At 38.9% G+C, this 21569-nt stretch overlaps 1 protein-coding gene and 1 pseudogene across 5 annotated transcripts in view; one reads left to right on the top strand and one right to left on the bottom strand.

Moving 5' to 3' along the window:
* LOC137243853 (T-complex protein 1 subunit eta-like) overlaps positions 1-9322 on the bottom strand; it is a 28484-nt gene extending 19162 nt beyond the window's left edge. For 2 of the 5 annotated variants that reach the window (XR_010950647.1, XR_010950646.1), the window contains exon 1: positions 9054-9322. The gene's annotated coding sequence lies outside the window, so the exon portion shown is untranslated. The remainder of the gene's footprint in view (positions 1-9053) is intronic. The other 3 variants (XM_067772070.1, XM_067772069.1, XR_010950649.1) reach the window with 2 other exon arrangements.
* The window catches only part of LOC137243855 (T-complex protein 1 subunit eta pseudogene), a 258228-nt pseudogene that overhangs the window by 131157 nt on the left and 105502 nt on the right, over positions 1-21569 (top strand).

Here is a 21569-nt window from a genome sequence, read left to right on the forward strand (position 1 = left end):
TGATGAAACCTTAGCCAAAGTAATTGACACATGCAAGGTATTCGAAGCGGCAAACCAACACAAGCAAATGCTAGAAGCAAAACAAGTTGTGGCGACTATATCAACTGAGGATGAAGTCAAGGTTATTAATCAACCAAAACGCGTCTGTTTTAATTGTGGACAGCTATGGGATGTTCAACATAAGTTGGTGTGCGAAGCAAAGGAGTTGATGTGTCGAAATTGTGCAAAAAAGGGTCATCTTGCGAGCATGTGCAGACAACGAGGGAAGAGTACACAACAGAGAGTTGTCAACAACAATAAAGGCAGATCAACCATTAATAGCGTGCCATGGGGTGATATATCAGGTAAAGTAGACGTTGTCATAATATGTTGAATCACACGCTTAGTAAGAAACCCAATTATAGAATAAACTCTGGTGAAGTGAATAGGAGAGAATGGACGAAAGAATATCAAATAGGGTGTCAAAGAGTGAAATTCAAGATTGATACCGGAGCGGATGTTAATTGCATTCCATTAAAGTTAGTTAAAAAAAAAGGAATATTGAATTAAAATATAAAAAGAATTGTTAGCCAGTGTCTGATTATAGTAATAACAGAGTTAAAATTTTTCGTACAGTAACATTGAATTATATGGATTTGAAAACAAAAATAAATCGAGACATATTATTTTTAGTTGTTGATAATACATTTGAACCGATACTGGGATTGAACGCTTGTCTAGAAGGGGGAATTGTTAAACGGGTTGATATTAATACAGTTATATTGCCGAAAATAACTGAAACGTTTGTTAAAAAGTTCAAAGATGTATTCACGGGATTTGGCAAATTCCCGGGTGAGTATAAAATATATTTAAAGGAAAATTCTAAACCAGTACTGCACTATAAGAAGAGAATACCACATTCACTAATGGGTAAATTAAAAATAGAACTTGAGAAAATGTTGCAAGATGAAATCATTTCACCAGTTGACTACCCAACTGAATGGGCCAATAATGTGCAAATTGTTGAAAAACCAAACGGTGTTCTACGCGTTTATCTCGATCCAAGGCCGGTCAATGCATGTATAAAGAGAGAGCATTTTTTGATCCCCACGGTAGAGAACCTTATAGCTGGTCTGGCAAACTCTAAAGTGTTTTCGGTGCTGGATTTAAAAAGTGGTTATTGACACATGTCACTGGATAAGGCCACATCAGATCTAACGACATTCATGACGCCATTTGGGTGTTTTAAATTTAATCGCTTGTCATTTGGTCTTAATTGTGCAAAAGAGATGTTTCAAAGAACAATGATACAAATATTTGGAGATATCCCGGGAACGTGTATATATTTTGATGACATTTTAGTACATGCAGAGAGTTTGGAAGAGCATGATAAAATTATAGAACGTGCGCGGGAGTATCATGTCAAATTTAATGCAGAAATGCAGTATAGGAAAGATTCAGTTAAATTCATGGGTATTCTAGTGTCACATAATCAGCTGAAAGTGGACCGAAAGTACTGTGAAGCGATACTTAGCATGGAAAGACCAAAGGACAAATCAGGGGTTTTGCATTTTCTAGGATTGTTAAAATATTTAGCTCGGTTTATTCCAAATTTATCGAAAATTACTGCAGAATTAAGACAACTAACAAGGGCCGATATCAATTTTCATTGGAACGACAGACATGAATTAGAATTTAGAAAATTATTGGATGTTGTATCATCAGAGCCGGTGTTGGCAATTTATGATCCGGGGTTGCCTGTGATTGTCCAAACTGATGCATCTAAAGATGGATTAGGATGTGTGATAGTACAGAATGGACATCCAATTGGGTTCGCGACTCGAACATTAACAAAGAGTGAACAGAAATGGGCACAAATAGAAAAGCAACTCTTAGCTATTGTGTTCGCTTGTCAACGGTTCCATTATTTACTATATGGTCGTGAGTTCACATTTGAAAGTGACCACAAACCATTGGAAACGCTAGTTAAGAAGGATATTAATGATGTAACAATGCGTCTTCAACGCATGTTTATGTTTCTATTGAAGTACCCACAGATGAATGTGATTTATAAGCCGGGAAAGGAGATGTTAATTGCTGACTGTCTATCGCTGGCTCAGTTAAAAGATGATGATGAATTAGAAGGTCTCTCGGGAGTTATACATTCAGTTATTAAATCGGTTTGCTTATCGGAAGACAATCTTAATTATTATCGAGGAGTGTTGAAGACAGATGAAAGCTATAAAAAAATGTGTAACTATGTAGAGTGTGGCTGGCCAAGCTTCCACCAATTAAGTGAGTTGGGTCAAAAGTTTCACAAATTGAAAGCGGAACTGCATGTGGAACAGGGATTGTTATTTTTAAATCACGGGCTTGTAATACCAACACTTTTGCAAGGCAAACTTACAAAATGGTTACATGGTCCACACTTAGGTATTGAAAAAACGTTGGCCCGAGCAAGAAAGTTGTATTATTAGCCTGGGATGAATGGCCACATAAAAGAGGTGGTTCAATCATGTTAGGTTTGTGAGAAATTTCATAGGAACAATCAGAAGGAAATGTTGATACAGGAAAAATTGCCTAGATACCCATTCCACATAGTGGCAATGGATTTATTTGAATATGCGGGTCGCGATTTCGTTGCACTTATTGACTCGTATTCCAATTATCTTGTTTCTATTGCGCTTAGTAACAAAACGTCAAAACACATCATTGCTGAGATTAATAAAGTATTTTGTAAAGTGGGTTTTCCAACAGTTATCAAATGTGATAATAGTCCTTTTGGATCTCGAGAATTTGATAACTATGCAAGTGAATTTAACATTCGGTTTAAATTTTCCAGCCCTCATTACCCCCAAAGTAATGGGCTAGCGGAAAAAGGGGTAGCTATTGCAAAAAACATTTTGAAAAGGTGCTATGAGGCGAATGATATAGAATCATATCAGTATCGAATATTAGAATATAATACAACGCCGGTGGCGAGCATGCAAATTTCCCCGGTGGAACTATTTTTTGGATGGTTAGTCAAGACAAAATTACCAGTATCGGAGTCATTGTTGTTGAGAAACAAAGTACACGAAGAATTAGTTAGTCAAAAAATTGAAAAGAAAAAAGAAAAGCAAAAATATTATTATAATCAACATGCTAAAACATTACCGGAATTAAAGATGGGGGATTTAGTTATTTAAAAAAAAATGCAAAAGAGTGGCACTATGGAACCGTAGTTAAAAGAATGAATGACCGATCGTGCATAATTCGTGATACTTTTGATAGTTATTTTAGACGCAATCGGCGATTTATAGCGAAAACAAAAAATTCAGATTTCAATGCCAGTAAGGCATTGCTTAAGGAAAGCATGCAACGTAGCTCAGAAAAAAACAGTCCCGAAAGGAACATAGGGACACAAGAAGAAAGCCCTATAGGGTTAAGCAATAGTGTCGATGAGCGAGATAGTGCGGAAGAACCGCTATTACCAGCTTTATTGTCAGATGAGTCCATATCGGACAATAACTATACAACTGCTGGTAGTGATGAGTCTGACACCAGCTCAGATAGTGAAGGTATTCCTCTTATACCTATGGGAGATTTCAAAACAACAAGAAGTGGCAGGGTCGTCGCCACCAAGGAAATATGGCTTTGATGATTAAAAGATTAAAAGAAAGCGTGTGATAATTGTGACGTGTTATGACAGCAAGAAGCAGAGCCTGAATATCACCAAGTGTGCATTCACAATTGCATATGTTCATTTTTATGTATATATGTATCCCTTGTACAGGAAGTACAATTCTTTTTGCTTCTTCTTGCTAACAACTTATAACTGTGTAACACGACAAAGAATACCACATTACAAGTAAAATTGTTAAATACTAAAAAGTATTTCATTTACTGGGCACACTAAAATATTACATCAATATCGTACAAACACATTTTAGAGTCACCCCTGGGCCACCTTTATTGCGATATCTCAAAAAGGCGTCTACCTATAGAACTAAGGCCCACCATTCATTGGATATCCATATCGTACAAACACATTCTAGAGTCAACCCTGGTCCACCTTTATGGCGATATCCCGAAATGGCGTCCACCTATAGAACTATGGTCCACTCCCTTTTAAAATACTGTTTAATACCTTCCATTTGAAACCCATGTCATACAAACATTCCAGGGTTACCCTAGGTTCATTTTGCTGTTGTTGTAGCAGTTCTTCGCCCCACCTAACAGCTGCGACCGATCACAAATTGTCATCAACATCCTCTAACGGGAGTCCGAGGAAACTTGCTGTTTCATCAGGGGTGGACCATAATGAAAGGGGTGTTAGAGGCTTTGGTTCCACATTATAATTAAAGAGATGGTTGGTGTCATGTTGGTACACATTGCAAGCGGGGCATACATTTTGTATGTCGGGGTTGATTCTGGATAGGTAAGAGTTTCACCTGTTACAGTATCCAGAGCGAAGTTGAGCTAGGGAGTATGCGTTCCTCTTCCGCAAGTTTTGGGTACTGTTCTTTGAGTACTGGATTCACCAGGAAATTCCTGGCATAAAGGTCCGACGCCTGTTTGTGGAGTTCACCAAGAACTTGGTTGTGTTTTTTTGCTTCATACGGCTGAGTTCTCAGGTGCCGTATTTCCTCAAAATGCTTACGGAGATGACTCCTTAAGCCCCTAGATGGTGTTGGCTCATCAATCAGATATCTGTTGGGATGCTCAGGTTTCTGGGTATTCAACAGGAACTGTTTGGTTAGCATCTCATTTCTCTCCCTGATGGGGAGTTTTTCGCCTCACTATGTAGATGGTGTTCTGGGGACATAAGAAGACAGCCCGTGGCGATTCTGAGAGCAGTATTTTTGCAGGCTCTTAGCTTCTTCCAGAGGGTAATTTTTAGGCTTGGCGACCATATAGCAGACGCGTAACACGCAATCGGCTGGCCAGTTGCTTTGTATGTGGTAATGAGCGTTTCTTTGTCTTTTTCCCAAGTACTGCCAGCAAGGGATTTGAGGATTTTATTACGGCTCTGGATTTTCGGAACAATTGTGGCTGCGTGCTCACCAAAATGTAGATCCTGATCAAACGTCACACCCAAGATTTTGCGGTGTAGGCCAATCGGTAGCGTAGTGCTATCGACGTGGATGTTCAAAATGGTCGACATTTGGGACATCCATGTTGTAAATAAGGTCGCGGAAGATCTAGTCGGTGATAATGCCAGGTGAAAAAACTGGAGAGATCGCGGAGGTAGCCGCTTATTCTGTTGCAAAGCTCATCGATCTGTGGGTCTGGGCTGGTGCCCATTATTGTGCAATCATCGTCGTAGAAAACGATAGTAAGTCCTTCTGGTGGCGAAGGTAGCTTAGATATGCAGAAATTAATCAAAAGTGGGGATAGGACACCACCCTGTGGCACCCCTTGTTTAATTCTTCTTGGTTTTGATGTTTCATTTCTAAATTGCACCGATGCCTGCCGACCACCCAGATAATTTGCGGTTCACTTTTAAGACATGGGGAAGGGTAGACACTTCCAGTCTTGCCATGGTTGACTGTATCAAAAGCTTTTGATAGGTCTAGCGCAACGAGTACTGTTCTATGGTGGGGGTTTTTATTTAAACCGCAATTTATCTGGGTGCTGATGGCATTTAGCGCGGTGGTGGTGCTATGGAGTTTTCTGAAGCCATGCTGGTGACAGGCTAGCTGCAAAGTTGCTTTGAAGTAGGGGAGCAAAATGGCTTCAAGCGCCTTTACTTCTGGCGATAGGAGATATATCGGGCGATACGACTCTCCTATGTTAGCTGGTTTCCCAGGTTTTAGTAGCGGGACCACCTTGGCCATTTTCCATTTTTTGGGTATGACAAAGGTGGAAAGAGACAGGCTGAAGACATGTGCTAAATATTTGAAACCCTCTTTCCCTAGGCTTTTAAGCATCGGCATGGCTATGTCGTCTGGGTCCATTGCTTTGGATGGTTTAGCATGACCGATGGCATCCTCGACCTCTTTGGCGGTGATGGTAATTGGTGACGCGCTGAATTTATGTTTATGTGCGTGTCTGTTGGCCCTCCTTCTATCTTTGTCGACCGTAGAATGCATTATATATTGTCGGCAGAAAGTGCTCGGGCATTTTTTCGCATCCGACAGCAGTTTATCGCTAAAGGCGGTGGAAACTTTGTCAATGACCATGCGGAAAGCATGCTCCCCTTGGCGGGTATCAGTCGGGATAGGAAGGGCAGCAAAGCGGTTGTCTGTAAAGGATTTGTATTCGTCCCACTTTCCTTTTTTGAAGTTTATGAAAGTGCGTTTTTCTGTGACGATGAAGTCGGCGGTACGCTCGAGCGAAATAAGTATGGGCAGGTGGTTTGATGCCAATGTTACCATCGGCTGCCAGTTGACGCAGTTTACGAGTTCTGCGCTCACGATTGAAATATCCGGCGAACTGTGCAGCTTCCTACCATATGTGTGGGGGCGTCTCCGTATATTGTGCAGAACGTTGTTTCTTCTATTTGATCCGCACCCCTACTGTCCGCCCGCAAGTTTGAATGCCATAGATCGTGATGGGTATTGAAATCGCCTAAGATAATGCGATTGTTGCCAGTGAGTAAGGCGCTGATATTAGGGCGGTATCCACTGGGGCAACAGGTGGCAGGAGGGATGTAGATGTTGATGATTTCTAGGTTTGCATCGCCTGACCGGACAGACAAGCCTTGACGTTCTAAGACACTGTCCCTGCGGTTGATGCCGTGAATATTGCACAGAGTGGTGTATGATAAACGCGAGGCCGCCTCCACTTCCGCTCTCGCGATCTTTTCTGTGGACGTTATACCCAGAACAGGTCTGCAGTGTAGATCTTGCTGTGAGCTTAGTCTCTTAAATCGCAGCAATGCGGATGTTGTGCCGCTTCATGAAATCGACTATCTCCACGATCTTCCCAGTTAATCCATTACAGTTTAACTGCAGAATTCTGAAGTGCATAGGGGGAGGCGTGGCCACTCTGCCAGTAAGTGACGGGTGACTACGCCTGGGCTGTGGAAGGCTAGGACGCAACTGCAGTTGTGGCCCTGGGACTGGACGTCCTTGGGTAAGCATTGGGGTAACTCGGTGTATTTGGGTATGCAACCTGGTGACATGGCGCAATGAAACCCGTCGAGGGGTTGCCGTCGCGGAAACCAGAACATCTAGGAAAGTGGCACCGTCCATGGCAGGAGCTGCATGGGGCGGATGTCGCAAACATATATATTCTGTACTGGCAAACGGTGCAAAGGGAGGTAGGGACTAAGAGTCTGTTTCCCTGATCTACACAATTGCAGCCGGAAAATAGGGGCAGTAAGACGGGGACAGGGGCTGATGCTCGGCATTGTTCCCGACTCTACTACTAAGATTTTAGGCATGAGTGGGAGCAGCCGTATGAGTTGGTGGAGCCGTGGCGCGCGAGCAACAGCAGGTACTTGTTGAGGCTTGCTGAGCAGCGGGACTGCTGGAAAGATGAGGGGGGGGGGGGGGGGGGGCGCAGACTACGGGACGTCTTAGGGCGTGAACAGCAAGGAGACACAAAAGATTTATAGAAGTTACGTGGACGTCTGGTTTTGGGATCTAGCCCAGAACAACCTGTCCGATGCAACGATCCCTTACACTAGACACACTGACAAGAGTATGACCGTCCTATAAAGATTCTTTTCCGGCAGATGCAGCAAAACCACTTCTCAGGACCGGGGTCAGGAGACGGACCCGGATTTGGTTAGACAGAGCAGTCCCGCTGCAAAGAGCTGCTGGGAGGATGACAATTTGTGGGAGGGACGCAACAAATTAAAGGGGGTTACACTTAAATGGCAGTCCTTGGTCGGGAAAAATCCCAAGTCGCTTCGGTACATAGAACCGACGGCCTTGGGAAGCGTTCATTTTGCTAAATGGTGATTTTCCCTTATTTTGTCTCCAAAGCTCTCAGCTGAGTATGTAATATTCGGTTACACCCGAACTTAGCCTTCCTTACTTGTTTTTTTTTACTATTTATGTAAGTAAAGTACTTTGTATGGCTGCAGCCCATGTTTAACTAATAAATACATCAAGCCTTGTATTGTGTTTGTTGGCCTTCTCATTGCTTAATCGACTAAACTGAGATTTTATAACAATTAGTATGCAGAAGTTGGGTAAGGGGATAGTAACCCGTTGTCACCCCTTTAATACCTTTTTTACACAAGCTACTACAATTCACTAACACTAACAAAGCCCGCGCATTCGCAGAACATACATTTGCACAGTTTCAGCAAATAATGATTGACAGAAAATTTGCACATTAGGAAGATAGGAAGGTATTGATATAGAAGTATTATATATGACTTCTCTACATTTTTCTATATTTTTCTATTGCGTATCCCAAAAATTTCTCAGCAGCTAGTTCCCTAAGGAAACATGTAGAGTTGTGCTTTTTCGTTCATTTCAACGATTCGAATCTTTCGTTCTTTTTCTGATGAACGAACAAGTTGTTGTTTTTCTTCATCTGTTCTTTTATTTTCAAGCAAATTTGATCACTGCTGCTCGCATCCGCGAAAAAAGCCAACAAGTATAGATGAGGGTGTGTATGCAGCAAAGCAGTAGGTATATTTAAACGAGTAATGAATAAATAAGTTAATATATATATGTATAATTAACTTCAAAAAAAGTTACAAATTTCGGAAGATCCAGGAAATTGAAAGAGTACAGACACAAATTGTAAATATGAACTTTTCAAGTTTAATAAATGTAATAATTAGTTTCTTACAAAACATGTTTTTCATAAATAGTCCATTCATATATTGTTGTAGCAGTGCCACACACAAAGTTGCCACACATATCTGGCATCATCGACATTCGTGCTCACTGTGAATTTCTGCGTATGTATGTATGAATTTACAGTGTTCGCGAACGAGAAGAGAGAAAGAATAACATTAGATAAAACGAACTAAAAGAACAAATGAACTAAAAGAACAAAAAGAACCGAAATCGAAGATCTAGTTCACTTGTTCAGTTGAGAGACCCGGTCAATTGAACAAGTTCAGAACGAAACGATCCAACTCTAGAAACATGTGTGCTGTAGTTATGAGACGCACTTAGACTTACCGCAGCTTTGTAATGCAGAGTACGCCGTTTTAATAAAACTTTTTTATATATATTATATTATTTTATATTAAATTTACTTGATGTTTGGTTATATTCCAAAAATTGAGCTTAATTTTAAAATATCACGTCCTTCTTAGTAAAGGTACGCGGTACTAATGACGGTATACAAATTTTTACAAACTTCATAACCGTCTTTATATATATTCCTGTACTAACTGAGATGGCTTATCTGTAGGGTTACACGCTTACTATCATCGGAGAGACACGTTTAGTTTCTAAAAGTTTAAACAACGCCAATGACGATACGCTTGATAAAGCAAAGTCCGAAATAAAGCGGTTAAAATATGAGTTGTCAGGGTGTTTATTTATTAAGTTACATATTTTTATTTATACAATTTTATGACTTCGGAATGCATTTTTTATACTCAGAGTGCTTTGCACACAGAGTTTATTAACTTTGATTGGATAACGGTTGGTTGTACAGGTATAAAGGAATCGAGATATATATAGACTTCCATTTTTATTTTTTTATTTATTTATAATGTTGAAATTTGACGTGTGGACAGTTATCCATTGCGCCGTCGCACTATGGCGCCTCTGCCCGAAAAGCCTGGCAAAAATCAAAAATTTCATAAAAGCGTTCGATAAACCTAATACATGTATTTAATAGAGAATTTTCCATTGATTACGAATATATAACCCTTATTAAAAAGAAAATGATATTTTAGGAGGAAGAGCCGATCAAAATTGATTAATTTTTAACACTTAAAAAATGTGTGGTTTTTGTTCTTTTTTGTTGGATTAAATCTTGTTTTGTCTCTAAATAAAACGGCCTGCTACTTCTTGCTTGTATTATAATGAAAGCATATTTAATTCTAGGTTGAAGCAAAACATAAAATTTGTTTTTTTATAGAATTTGCCAGATCTACCTGTTTTTCGAAAAGCCTATTTTTAGGACCTTTTTCGAACTTTGATGGGAAGTAAAAAAAAGGACAAAAAAGGATAGTTACCTGAATTCATAAGGTCTACCTGCGTCCAGCTGCGATTTCACTTTTTACATCACATAAAGTGAAGCAACCTTGGGTATAAATACGCGCCTGAGCAGGTATAGGTAATAAGGAGGCGAATTTAGTGCGGTCACTTTTGTTGTTGGAATTTGTTAATAAAACCAAATTTTTCGGTTACAAGCTGCATAGTATAACTGGAACTCATTTCCATAAATTGAGTATATAAAGCAATGTTTAATACAACGCCCAAAATCAGTCGTTTTTTGGAGTCTATAGAATAAAGTATTCTGTTTATTTAAATAAACATAAATATAGCTCACATATTTTTTAGTAAGATATACTTGATGGCAAATTTTAATATGTCTCTAGAAAACTCCAAGCTATTTGAGGCGTTCAAAGCTTCAAAGACAAACGCAGAGTTCGTTCAGGCTATTATGACAGAATTACCAAATGAAGAATGCAACAAAAAAGACGAAGACTTGAAAGATAAAATTGGCTTCCTCTACATTCCAAGACAAAGAAAATGGCAAGCAGTCGGTCGTTCTACTTCAAGGTTTATAAGTAAGCATGAAAGCTGGCTAGCTGGTAAAAGTTTTTTGGACGAAGAAATGCCTAGGCATCAACCAATCGAACTAGAGGAAGACCAACAAAACCCATAGAAGAATGTTCGACCTACACAAGGAAAAGGAAGCTGTCAGATTATACTAGAACTATCGCCACGACTCATCTTTCAGAAGCATTGGATATTAAAAATAAAAAGGACGAAGAAAATACCAAGTCTCATATCATAGGAGCAGTTGCGTTAGCAAGTCCAGTGCGACTGATAAGGATCAAAAACAGCATTCCCACACCTCCAAATGCGCTACCTAGGGGATACACTCCTGAAGAGCCTTTGGCGCTGTTTATAGGTCTCGGGTTAACGAAGGATAAATATAATATATTGCGTGATTCATTATTGCAACATAATGACGATCTTTTCCCTGGATACAAAGAGATCACTCAAGCCAAGAAAGAAGCAGTTACTCCAAGAGCCAAAATAACCGAAGTATCAGCTGAAGTTGAGCTCCAAACCTTAATGGATCATACTTCTATGCAACTCCTGAAAAGTTTAAATCACTGGCAAAAATCCTAACATTGATAAATAAATGGGGCTGTGATGGATTATCAGGACAAAGCGCATATAAACAAAGAATAAATGTTATTTAATACTTAGTTCTGTTATTTTTTTGAAAAAAAAAGAAATCAATAAATACAAGTTTATTATTTATTATAAACTAGAAGACCCGGCAGACGTTGTCCTGCCCTAAATTTGGCCTATCTGCATACATTTTAATAACCTTTTTCCGGTTGACTCTGCCCTCCCCCCCTCTTCACTTTTTCCTAATCCTTTTGTTCACTCCTCCCTCCGTCTTTTTCGCTTCATCTATCTCCATCTTCGTCTCATTCTACGCAACTTGTGTGAAAGTTTGAACAAAATCGACCGACGCATATCTTCAAACACCGGCGACCAACTAACACACATTTTAGCCTTTCTTATTATATATATAGATTTTTATTTTTCACACTTCACTATAATATTAAAACGAACGATGCAGATTTTCGTTGCTTTTGAAATTCGGCTTAAAAATTGCACATGGAACAACTAAACTCTCCTGTATTAAAAAAATGTCATAGTACCCCTAAATCGCGGGCCCCCTCATAAACCCCCCCTCCCCCCCCCCCTCTGGGTGGGCCTGGTGATGTGCTATACTTCATATCATTCGCTATAATATTTTTTTTAATAAGCAGGTTGTTTAATTAAACACCAAGCAATTACACGGAAGTATATCCGCACCACCTGAAAATATGAGTGCCACTGCGTATACGTAACATTTTAATATTACGTATAAACAAATAAAAAAATTGCAATAAAATAATATTGCAACTATAAACTGAGATATAACCTATCCTATATTTCAAATTAGATCAAACTACATACGGGGTGCGAAACAAATTCAAAATCGGTTCAGTAGTTTAGGAGTTCATTGGCCTCAAACCTGTGACACGTGTTTTTTATATATTAAGATAATACAGTTATTTCATTTAGTAATTATAATCATATAATTTTCGTTTTTACATCTTTTTAAATTTATAAAATTTTAAGATGAGTTTTGAAGCACCTTTTATATATATTTATTTTAAAGCTTAGGCTTTGGCTATCAGAAGAGTAATAAATTTTTACAGAAATCAATAAAATTGGTAAAGCGGTTATTAAGATAAAACTGTTTATCATAAGTGGGTAGTGCTCAAAAATTTATTTGTTGTTCATCTTTGGCTCAAATACAATAATATTGAACGACTTTTAATAATTTTTCTTATGCAAGGAATTTTCAAGCAATGTTTATATACTTATCCCCTAGTGTACACATTTCACTTTTATAAGAGTATAAAATCTTAAAAGAAGTAATGCGTCCATCAAGTTTGGTGGAGATTGATAACCTTACAACTAAGACAAAACTTTTAACCATAAGTGGGTAGAGCCACACTCCTTCATACAAATCATAAGTTTATCTGATTTCATGTTCAAATACATCCTCATAAAAAAATTTCCAAGTTTGTCCTTCATTTTTTTTTTTGTATTTTTCTACAATTTTTCTACTTTGACGAATTATTGTGAAGCACCCTGTTACTCTGGCATCCTGTATTTTAAACTGTCCAAAGCTTATATAATTAGCTGCAGTATATATCTTTAAAATATCGTAATTAGTTCAAAAGTTATGATTTTTGCAAAGAAAAACCTCAAAAGGCGCCATAGTGCGTCGGTTGATTTAATATTAATTTGTAATCTAGCGTTTTTCAAAAATCTTTACCCAATAATGCATACCGCTGCAAAAATTTGAATTAACCCAGCAAACATTCGAAATAAAAAAGAGTCAAGAAAATATATCTAAGTCAGAGCATGTACAGTCTTTGTGAGCTAATTTTGAAGGTCGTAATAAATGTATTTCTGTTTTGCAACACTATAAGGATCAGCGCAAGGTTTGAATATATTTCTTTACCATCCCTAACTAGTGTAGCAATAAAAACATTCAACGAAGGCTTTGAGTTGTGTTAGCAATGTTTATGATCCTTTGCGGGATATGGATCGGGTATGTTCCGGTAACAATCAACATTAGTGTACTAGCCCGACTACCTCTGGAACGATTTAATATGACCACATTGAGCCTTCCAAGCCATATTCATGCTTATGTTTACATTTGTGTGGGTACTTATTAACTTACTTATTTAACATTGGGTTTGCTTCCTAATCCTAAATGGTACTGCCCACCTTCTAGCTTGTTCTGAATTTCGTCCACATAGCCGCAAGATCTTTTTGATATTTCTCCTTATCAGATCCGCTTCGGGTATATGCCCAAAATTCTTCCTAAACGCATCGAAATAATGTCATTATATACTCGTAATTCAAAATTAGCACTACATGAGGCCAATAAGGTAAAGAAATGACATCGGAAAAAGGTCTGCGTAAGGGTAATGTAAAAGGCAAATACGTCCCGCAAACTCATAGGAAAAATTAAAAAGGACCACGACGCATATTGGAAGTGAAGCTCGGCCTAAAATCTCTTCAGCTTTCCAGCCTTCTAAGAGTCATATCGGTCTCATATTTGAGCTCATATGAAGTATGAAATTAGGCTTATATCAGCCGACTATCGAAAGAAGGTAAATACATTAACTTCAGACTCCTAAATGAGCTCATAAGGCGCGCAGTCGGTCTAAAATGTAAACTCCTTTACCACTAATTTCGATTCCGAATGTTTGCTGGGTAGTTTGTTTAAAATTAAAATAAAAATATTTTAATTTCAAATTACGTATCAATTAATTGGTGAATTGTAATTATGTAGTGTCAAATTGGGTCACTGCATTAAATCTGGCAACTCCGCATCAAATATACAAAAAGATGCTACCCTCATATTAAAACTTGGCATCACTTAAAATGTTAGAGTGGAATGACGCGGAGATTCAACCCGATTGGTTGAATCTCCCTGTTAGAAATGGATACGTGGCTTAAGAATATGAAATAATTTTTTGTAACTTTCCTACTTTGTAATACAACCCTGTTGGCTATAACGGCTTCTTCGAGCTTCACTTTTCACGAATTACTAAAGAGGAAGCACGAAGAAGTAAGTACAAATGAAATTAATTGTTTTAAAATTGGATTTTTGTAATTAATATAAATATTTGACAGATATTAAAACCGACGCTTTAATATAATCAACGTGTACCGTGTTCTTAATATTTTCGTGCTAATAATTAGTTGCATTCACCGCTGCAACATTATTTTAATATTTCTTCCACGAATCGATGTGAAGAAAATCGCCATTTTACGTTTGTACATGAAACGCTATAATTTAAGAAATTACGCCACGTCGTCGAAAATGCCAAAATCGAACAATGATTCATCTAGCGATAGCGAGGCTGATCGTACTGTCTTCAAGATGACACAATCAGCAATCTTCAGGAACAAGTCTACAAATTGCAACTGTCCTTGGAAGCCTCCGAAAGAGACAGACTAAACTTGATGAAAACGCTCGCTTCGTCAACGACCGCAAATAATATGCCTTGCGAATCTTCATCTGAATCATCTGCTTATAACACGACAAAGATTTATGCAAATGCCTCTATTGCCGCCTACTGTTCAGCCACCGCCGCCTCATGTCCAGTATACACATTGTCACACACTGCTGCAAATTATCCAATCCGCACATCACCAGAAATATCATCTGCTGCCGCTGGTTACCCAGCCCTTACATCACAGCACATTACAGCTACAGCCGCCAACACTACACAAATATCTACCATCACTTCTAACAATGTTTTTCATGCCCATTCATGGAACAATAACATCGTATCATCGGAACAGCAATCGCCTATTGTAGCGCCACACTACGCTCCGCAAAGAAACTACATCACAGGAAGCCATCCTACAAATTTTCCGCCGTACAACTTTTCATACATTTATCCCACAGCTGGTGCATCGTTAAATGCACCACTTTCGTCACCTTTACAAAATAGCCAGACACAAATGCTGATGCCAGCCTACAACCGCAAACTTCAAGATTTCCCACAGTTCTCTAGTTCGCCATTAGAGTGGCCAATTTTTATTGTTGCTTTTCGAGAAACCACTAACATGTTTTCGTACACTAATGTTGAAAATCTACTTAGATTGCAGAAATCCATTAAGGGAGACGCCAGGTCTAAAGTCGAATCGCTTTTAATTCATCCCTCAAGTGTGAATGCCTTAATTTCATCGTTGGAATTTCATTTCGGAAGACCGGAGGTGCTTGCTCGTAGTCAACTAACCAAAGCTAGAGCATTCCCTTCTATCGCAAGTGGTAAGATGCATGAAATTGTCAACTTATCTGCAATGGTAACAAATTTAGTCGCATTCCCGGAAAACGCTGGTGCTCTACCTCACCTGTCTAACCCAACACTGCTGGACGAATTGGTAAGTAAATTACCAATTTATAAGCGAGAAGAGTGGGCACGTCACACATTTATTATAAATAAGCCGTACCCCACTGTTAGCGATTTTAGTTTATGGTTGCAACAAATTTCAATGTTTGTTGTTAAAGCCGGAGTCATTGGTGCCGTATGTCGTATCGCTGTGTCCGTATCACTAACGTAATCAGCTGTTTATCGTTACGACGGTAAACCAAAACCCAATTGGTTGGCTACGATACGGTTATGACCTTAGCGGCACCAATAATCAATTGCATTGATTCTCATAAGGTTGGTCGAATCAGCTGTTATAAGGTTACCGATAAAGCACCAATGTCTCCAGCTTAAAGCAACTGAGTTGAATACATAAAATGTCAAATCCGATCAGCTGGTGAATAAAGGTAATAGATCCGTAAAAACTGTGCTTGCCATATCGGAAGAAAAGAGTAAATGCATTTTGTGTAATGAGAACCATAAATTATATCGATGCGAAAAATTTAAAGAATCAAATTATAATGAGCGTTGGGAATTTGTGAATAAGAATCGTTTATGTTTTTGTTGCCTTTCTGAGGGACATAGCGTTCACAACTGTTTACGACGTCGCGCGTGTGGTATATCATCGTGCCAAAAGTACCATAATAGACTGCTTGACAATCAGAACGATAATACTGGCAGCCCCACCTCAGCTGAAACATCTGTTGCTAATGTAAATATTTACAGAAACAACAACAATAATCAGTTTAAACAATCTGAAGGAGAGCGTACAAACAAAAACATAAACAGAACCTTTCTCAATATTCTGCCTGTGGAATTGCATAGGCCAAGAGGAAGCCTGCAAGTCATAGCTTCCATCGATGATGGAGCAAAAGTCACATTATTAGAAGAAGATGTAGCAAGTAAAATTGGTGTCACTGGCGCGAAGGATTTGCTACGCTTAAAATGGTTTGATAATCAGACAACAAGCGAGATTTCTAAACGTGTAAACTTGGAAATCTCAGCTACCAATAACGGTGAAGGCAAGTTTTATATGAAAGGTGTGCGAACTACAAAGAAATTGTTTTTGCCACCACAAATGTTATGCGTAGACAGCTTTAAGCAATTTAATGAGTCAATAAGAGATATTCCGATTGAGAGTTATGTTGACGCAGCCCCCAAAATTTTAATTGGAATGCCGCACAACAATCTCATTAGGCCTTTGAAAGTAGAAAACTTTAACGATGGGTTCACAGTTCATAAAACTAAACTGGGGTGGGTGTTGTTTGGTTCTGATGAATATAATACTGATAACGCTACGGTATGTCACGTACACATAGATGATAACGATATTAAAGAGTTGCAAAAGCAAGTGACCGATTATTTTTCACTTGAAGGGTTCAACACAAAGCTAGCGCCAATAAAGTCCGATGCAGATATTAAAGCCGATCACATTTTACGCAGCACAACTAAATTAATAGGTGATAGGTACGAAACGGGCCTCTTGTGGCACAGTAATAATGTAGTCATGCCAGAAAGTTATGAGGTGGCATTAAAGCGACTTCAGCTGGTCGAACGAAAAATGGCACCGGATACGAAGTACTCAGAATGGTATAAAGGGAAGATAAATAAATATTTGGAAATGTGATATGCCCGAAAATTATCTGAAGTTGAAACGAAACTGCCAAATCCGCGTATATGGTATTTACCCCATTTCGCTGTTTACAATGTAAATAAAGCAAATAAGCCACTATTAGTTTTCGACGCTGCAGCTAAGGTTGACAATATGTCATTGAATTCTGCACTTATGAAGGGCCCCGCCGAATATCAGCCGATATCATTGCAGTCAATATTATTTAAATTCCGGGAAGGTAAAATAGCTATATGTGGCGACATTAGGGAAATGTTTCACCGCATAAATATTCGCGAGGCAGACCAACATTCCCAGCGGTTTCTTTGGCGTGGGGGCGATAATCCACGAGCAGTCGAGGCCATTATCAATCGCCACTATGTGGATGACTATGTAGATAGTTTCTCTAATATTGAAGAAGGTATAATCACGACGAAAAAGCTGATTGAAATTCACAGCAAGGCAGGTTTTGAGTGAAGGGGTTTCGTTTCCAACTCTGAGGGCCTACTCCAATCTATTGATAAATCACTTTTACGCCAATGTAACTCTAAAAATTTATGTAATACATATTCCGAATACGAAAAGGTCCTTGGCACGCATTGGTATGCAAAGCGTTATGTATTCTCTTTTAATTTAACTTTTGTAAGAATACCGAAGCCAGTTTTGGATGGTAGTCGGCGGCCAACGAAGGCAGAAGTACTAGGAATAGCTATGTCGATATTTGATCTTTTCGGTTTTTTGGCAAATGTTACGCTCGCACCAAAAATTTTATTGCAACGATTGTGGCGACTAAATATAGGCTGGCACGATGCCATACGGGACGAAATTTATGAAAAATGGTACGAGTGGTATACTATACTTGACCAGCTATTCAAAGATCCGGCTATTAAAGTGCAGTTACATATATTTGTAGATGCGAGTGAGCTAGCCTTTGCGGCTGCTGCATACTTCCGCATATGCCATGCTGATAATATTAGTGTAACTTTTGTCGCAGCCAAGTGCCGGTGCAGTCCTTTGAAGCCAATGTCAATTCCCCGACTAGAGTTACAAGCTGCGGTGCTAGGAACGCGTTTGAGCAAAGCAATACATGATAGTCATACGGTTTCACCAGAAACAACAATATTTTGGTCGGACTCAAAAACAGTCATTCAGTGGATTCGGTCTGAAGCGCGCCAATACAAACAATTTTTGTGCAATCGCATTTCAGAAGTTCTTAATGCATCAAATGTTTCGCAATGGCACTGGGTCCCTGGTACTTTGAACCCAGCTGATGACGCAACGCGACCACAGTTTAACAAGATATTTGTTGAAAATAGTAAGTGGATTAGTGGACCTGATTTTTTGAAAGAGCACGAAGACAAATGGCCAATGCTTTCGGCTGCGATTAAAGTGTGCAAAAACGACATCGAGATGAGAACAAATTTTATATACTCAATTAAATTAGATGAAGACGTTATACCTTTTTCTAAATTTTCGAATTTCTACAAATTTCCAAGAGTCATTACCTGGGTCCGATATGCTGTTAAAAGGTTCCGTTCTTTAGTCCAAAATAATATCGAAACGTTTCCAGAACCATTCAAGATAACTGCTAAAGATATTAAAGAAACCGAGTTCATGGTGGTTCGACTAGTGCAGGAGGACATATTTGCCGAAGATATTGACACATTGAGGAATGAAGAGCAGCTTTCGAAAGTAGTCCGTTGTACACTTTAACCCCCATAATGGATGACCAAGGAGTATTGCGCCTAGGCGGTCGGATCGACAATGCTCAATGCGTAGACTTATCAACCAGAAGACCAATTATCTTACCAAAAGCCCACGTTATGTCGCCTTTAGTAGTACGTCATTATCACGAGCTATTTAACCATCAGAACAGTGAGGCTATTATAGGTGCGATACGGTCCAAATATTGGATTCCAAACGTACGATGTCTTTTGCGGTCTATTAAAAGCGCCTGTCAGCTTTGTAAAAATGAAGCTGCTACTCCAAGGAATCCCCTCATGGGCCAAGTACCACCTGATCGGCTCACACCATATGTTAGACCTTTTTCGTTTACGGGAGTGGGTTATTTCGGACCTGTTTTTGTGTCTATAGGGCGGCGACGCGAAAAGAGATGGGTTGCGTTGTTTACGTGCCTAACCGTTCGAGCAATCCACTTATCGTCCGCTTACGCATTTGCCTCTGGAAAGTATTGACGATGATCCATTAACGCCTAATAATTTCATTCTGGGTGGCACAACCTATGTACAAACTTCAGCATATTCTCAAGAAACATGTTTGGGAAAACAAGCGAATTTTGCAATGTCTAAAACAAACCTTTTGGCGCAGATGGGTTCTGGAGTATCTGCCAACATTGACCAGACGCACTAAGTGGTATGAAAGAGTTACTTCAATTAAATTTGGGGATGTTGTGATTGTGTGTGATGGTAATGAGAATTTGGGCGAGTGGAGGCGTGGAATTGTGTTGGAAGTATTCGTGGCTCCAGATGGGCAGGTAAGGTCGGCATTAGTAAAGACATCAAGTGGCACCTTAAGAAGACCAGCATCAAAGTTAGCTGTAATGGATGTACGAGGTGAACCTCATATCACAGACGCTCCTTCGGTTCACGGGGGCGGGGTGTTAGAAATGGATACGTGGCTTAACCATATGAAATAATTTTTTGTAACTTTCCTACTTTGTAATACAACCCTGTTTAAGTATAGAGACTGAATTCTAAAAATTTGGCTATAACGGCTTCTTCGAGCTTCACTTTTCACGAATTACTAAAGAGGAAGCACGAAGAAGTAAGTACAAATGAAATTCATTGTTTTAAAATTGGATTTTTGTAATTAATATAAATATTTGACAGATATTAAAACCGACGCTTTAATATAATCAACGTTATCGTGTTCTTAATATTTTCGTGCTAATAATTAGTTGCATTCGCCGCCGCAACACTCCCGTTACTCGACTCTATCACGCCATTGTACCGGTATGTGCAAAAATGCATACCGACAAGGTTGCTGCTGAAAGTGCAGTTGGTTTTGTTTTCAGTTTGAAGTGAACCGGCGGCCTATACAGAACGAAAAATTAAAACCGAAGAAACTAAGTGTGTAAATCCAAAACTTAAGTGTAAAAACTAAAACTATAAGTAAAGACTAACTACTTTTAAAATTAAATAAGTTTTATTAATTAAAAGAAGACAACAGAAGAAAAAGAAAAAAAAACGTAGTGAGTGTGTGCGTACAGGCGTGGGGCTGCAAGCCTAAAAATAAGTGGCACAGAAATGCCACTTTACATGGCGACCGTGACCAATATTCGAAGCCAAAAAGATGCCTTTCAATGCTGAAGAGAAAGGAAAATATTATTTTTGAAATTTTAAAGGCACAATTTCCTAATTAAAAATGCAGAAGAACTGTAAAATTTATTTTAGTCGGATTACTCATATATAAACTACATACATTATCATGAACTATAAAACAGTTATGGGAGAATATACTTAGGGGTTCTTTACAGTGGTGTGAAATTAAAAAAACCGCACAATTTTAAAAATATTTTGATAACTAGATAAGACGGCATTATTGGACAATATCTTATCTCGACTAAAGCGCGAACAGGTAATAAATAAATGCAATGCAAAAACTAAATAAATCAATACAAAACAAGTAAGGAAGTCTAAGTTCGGGTGTAACCGAACATTACATACTCAGTTGAGAGCTGTGGAGACAAAGTAAGGGAAAATCACCATGTTGTAAAAAGAACCTAGGGTAACCCTGGAATGTGCTTGTATGACATGTGTATCAAATGGAAGGTATTAAAAAGTATTTTAAGAGGAAGTGGGCCATAGTTCTATATGTGGACGCCTTTTTCGTGATATCGCCATAAAGGTGGACCAGGGGTGACTCTAGAATTTGTTTGTACGATATGGGTATCAAATGAAAGGTGTTAATGAGTATTTTAAAAGGGCGTGGGCCTTAGTTCTATAGGTGGACGCCTTTTCGGGATATCGTTATAAAAGTAGATCAGGGTTGACTCTAGAATGCGTTTGTACAATATGGGTATCAAACGAAAGGTGTTAATAAGTGTTTTAAAAGGGAGTGAGCCTTAGTTCTATATGTGGACGCCTTTTCGAGATATCGCCATAAAGGTGGACCAGGGGTGACTCTAAAAGTTATTTTGTACGATATGAGAATCAAATGAAAGGTATTAAAGAGAATTTTAAAAGGGCGTGGGCCTAAGTTCTATAGATGGACGCCTTTTCGAGATATCGCCATAAAGATGGACCAGGGGTGACTCTAGAATTTATTTTGTACGATATGGGTATCAAAGGAAAGGTATTAATGAGTATTTTAAAAGGGCGTGGGCCTAGGTTCTATAGATGGACGCCTCTTGGAGATATCGCCATAAAGATGGACCAGGGGTGACTCTAGAATTTATTTGTACGATATGAG

Source organism: Eurosta solidaginis, chromosome 3 (assembly GCF_040869045.1).
Source record: "Eurosta solidaginis isolate ZX-2024a chromosome 3, ASM4086904v1, whole genome shotgun sequence".
In the NCBI taxonomy this organism is placed as follows: domain Eukaryota; kingdom Metazoa; phylum Arthropoda; class Insecta; order Diptera; family Tephritidae; genus Eurosta; species Eurosta solidaginis.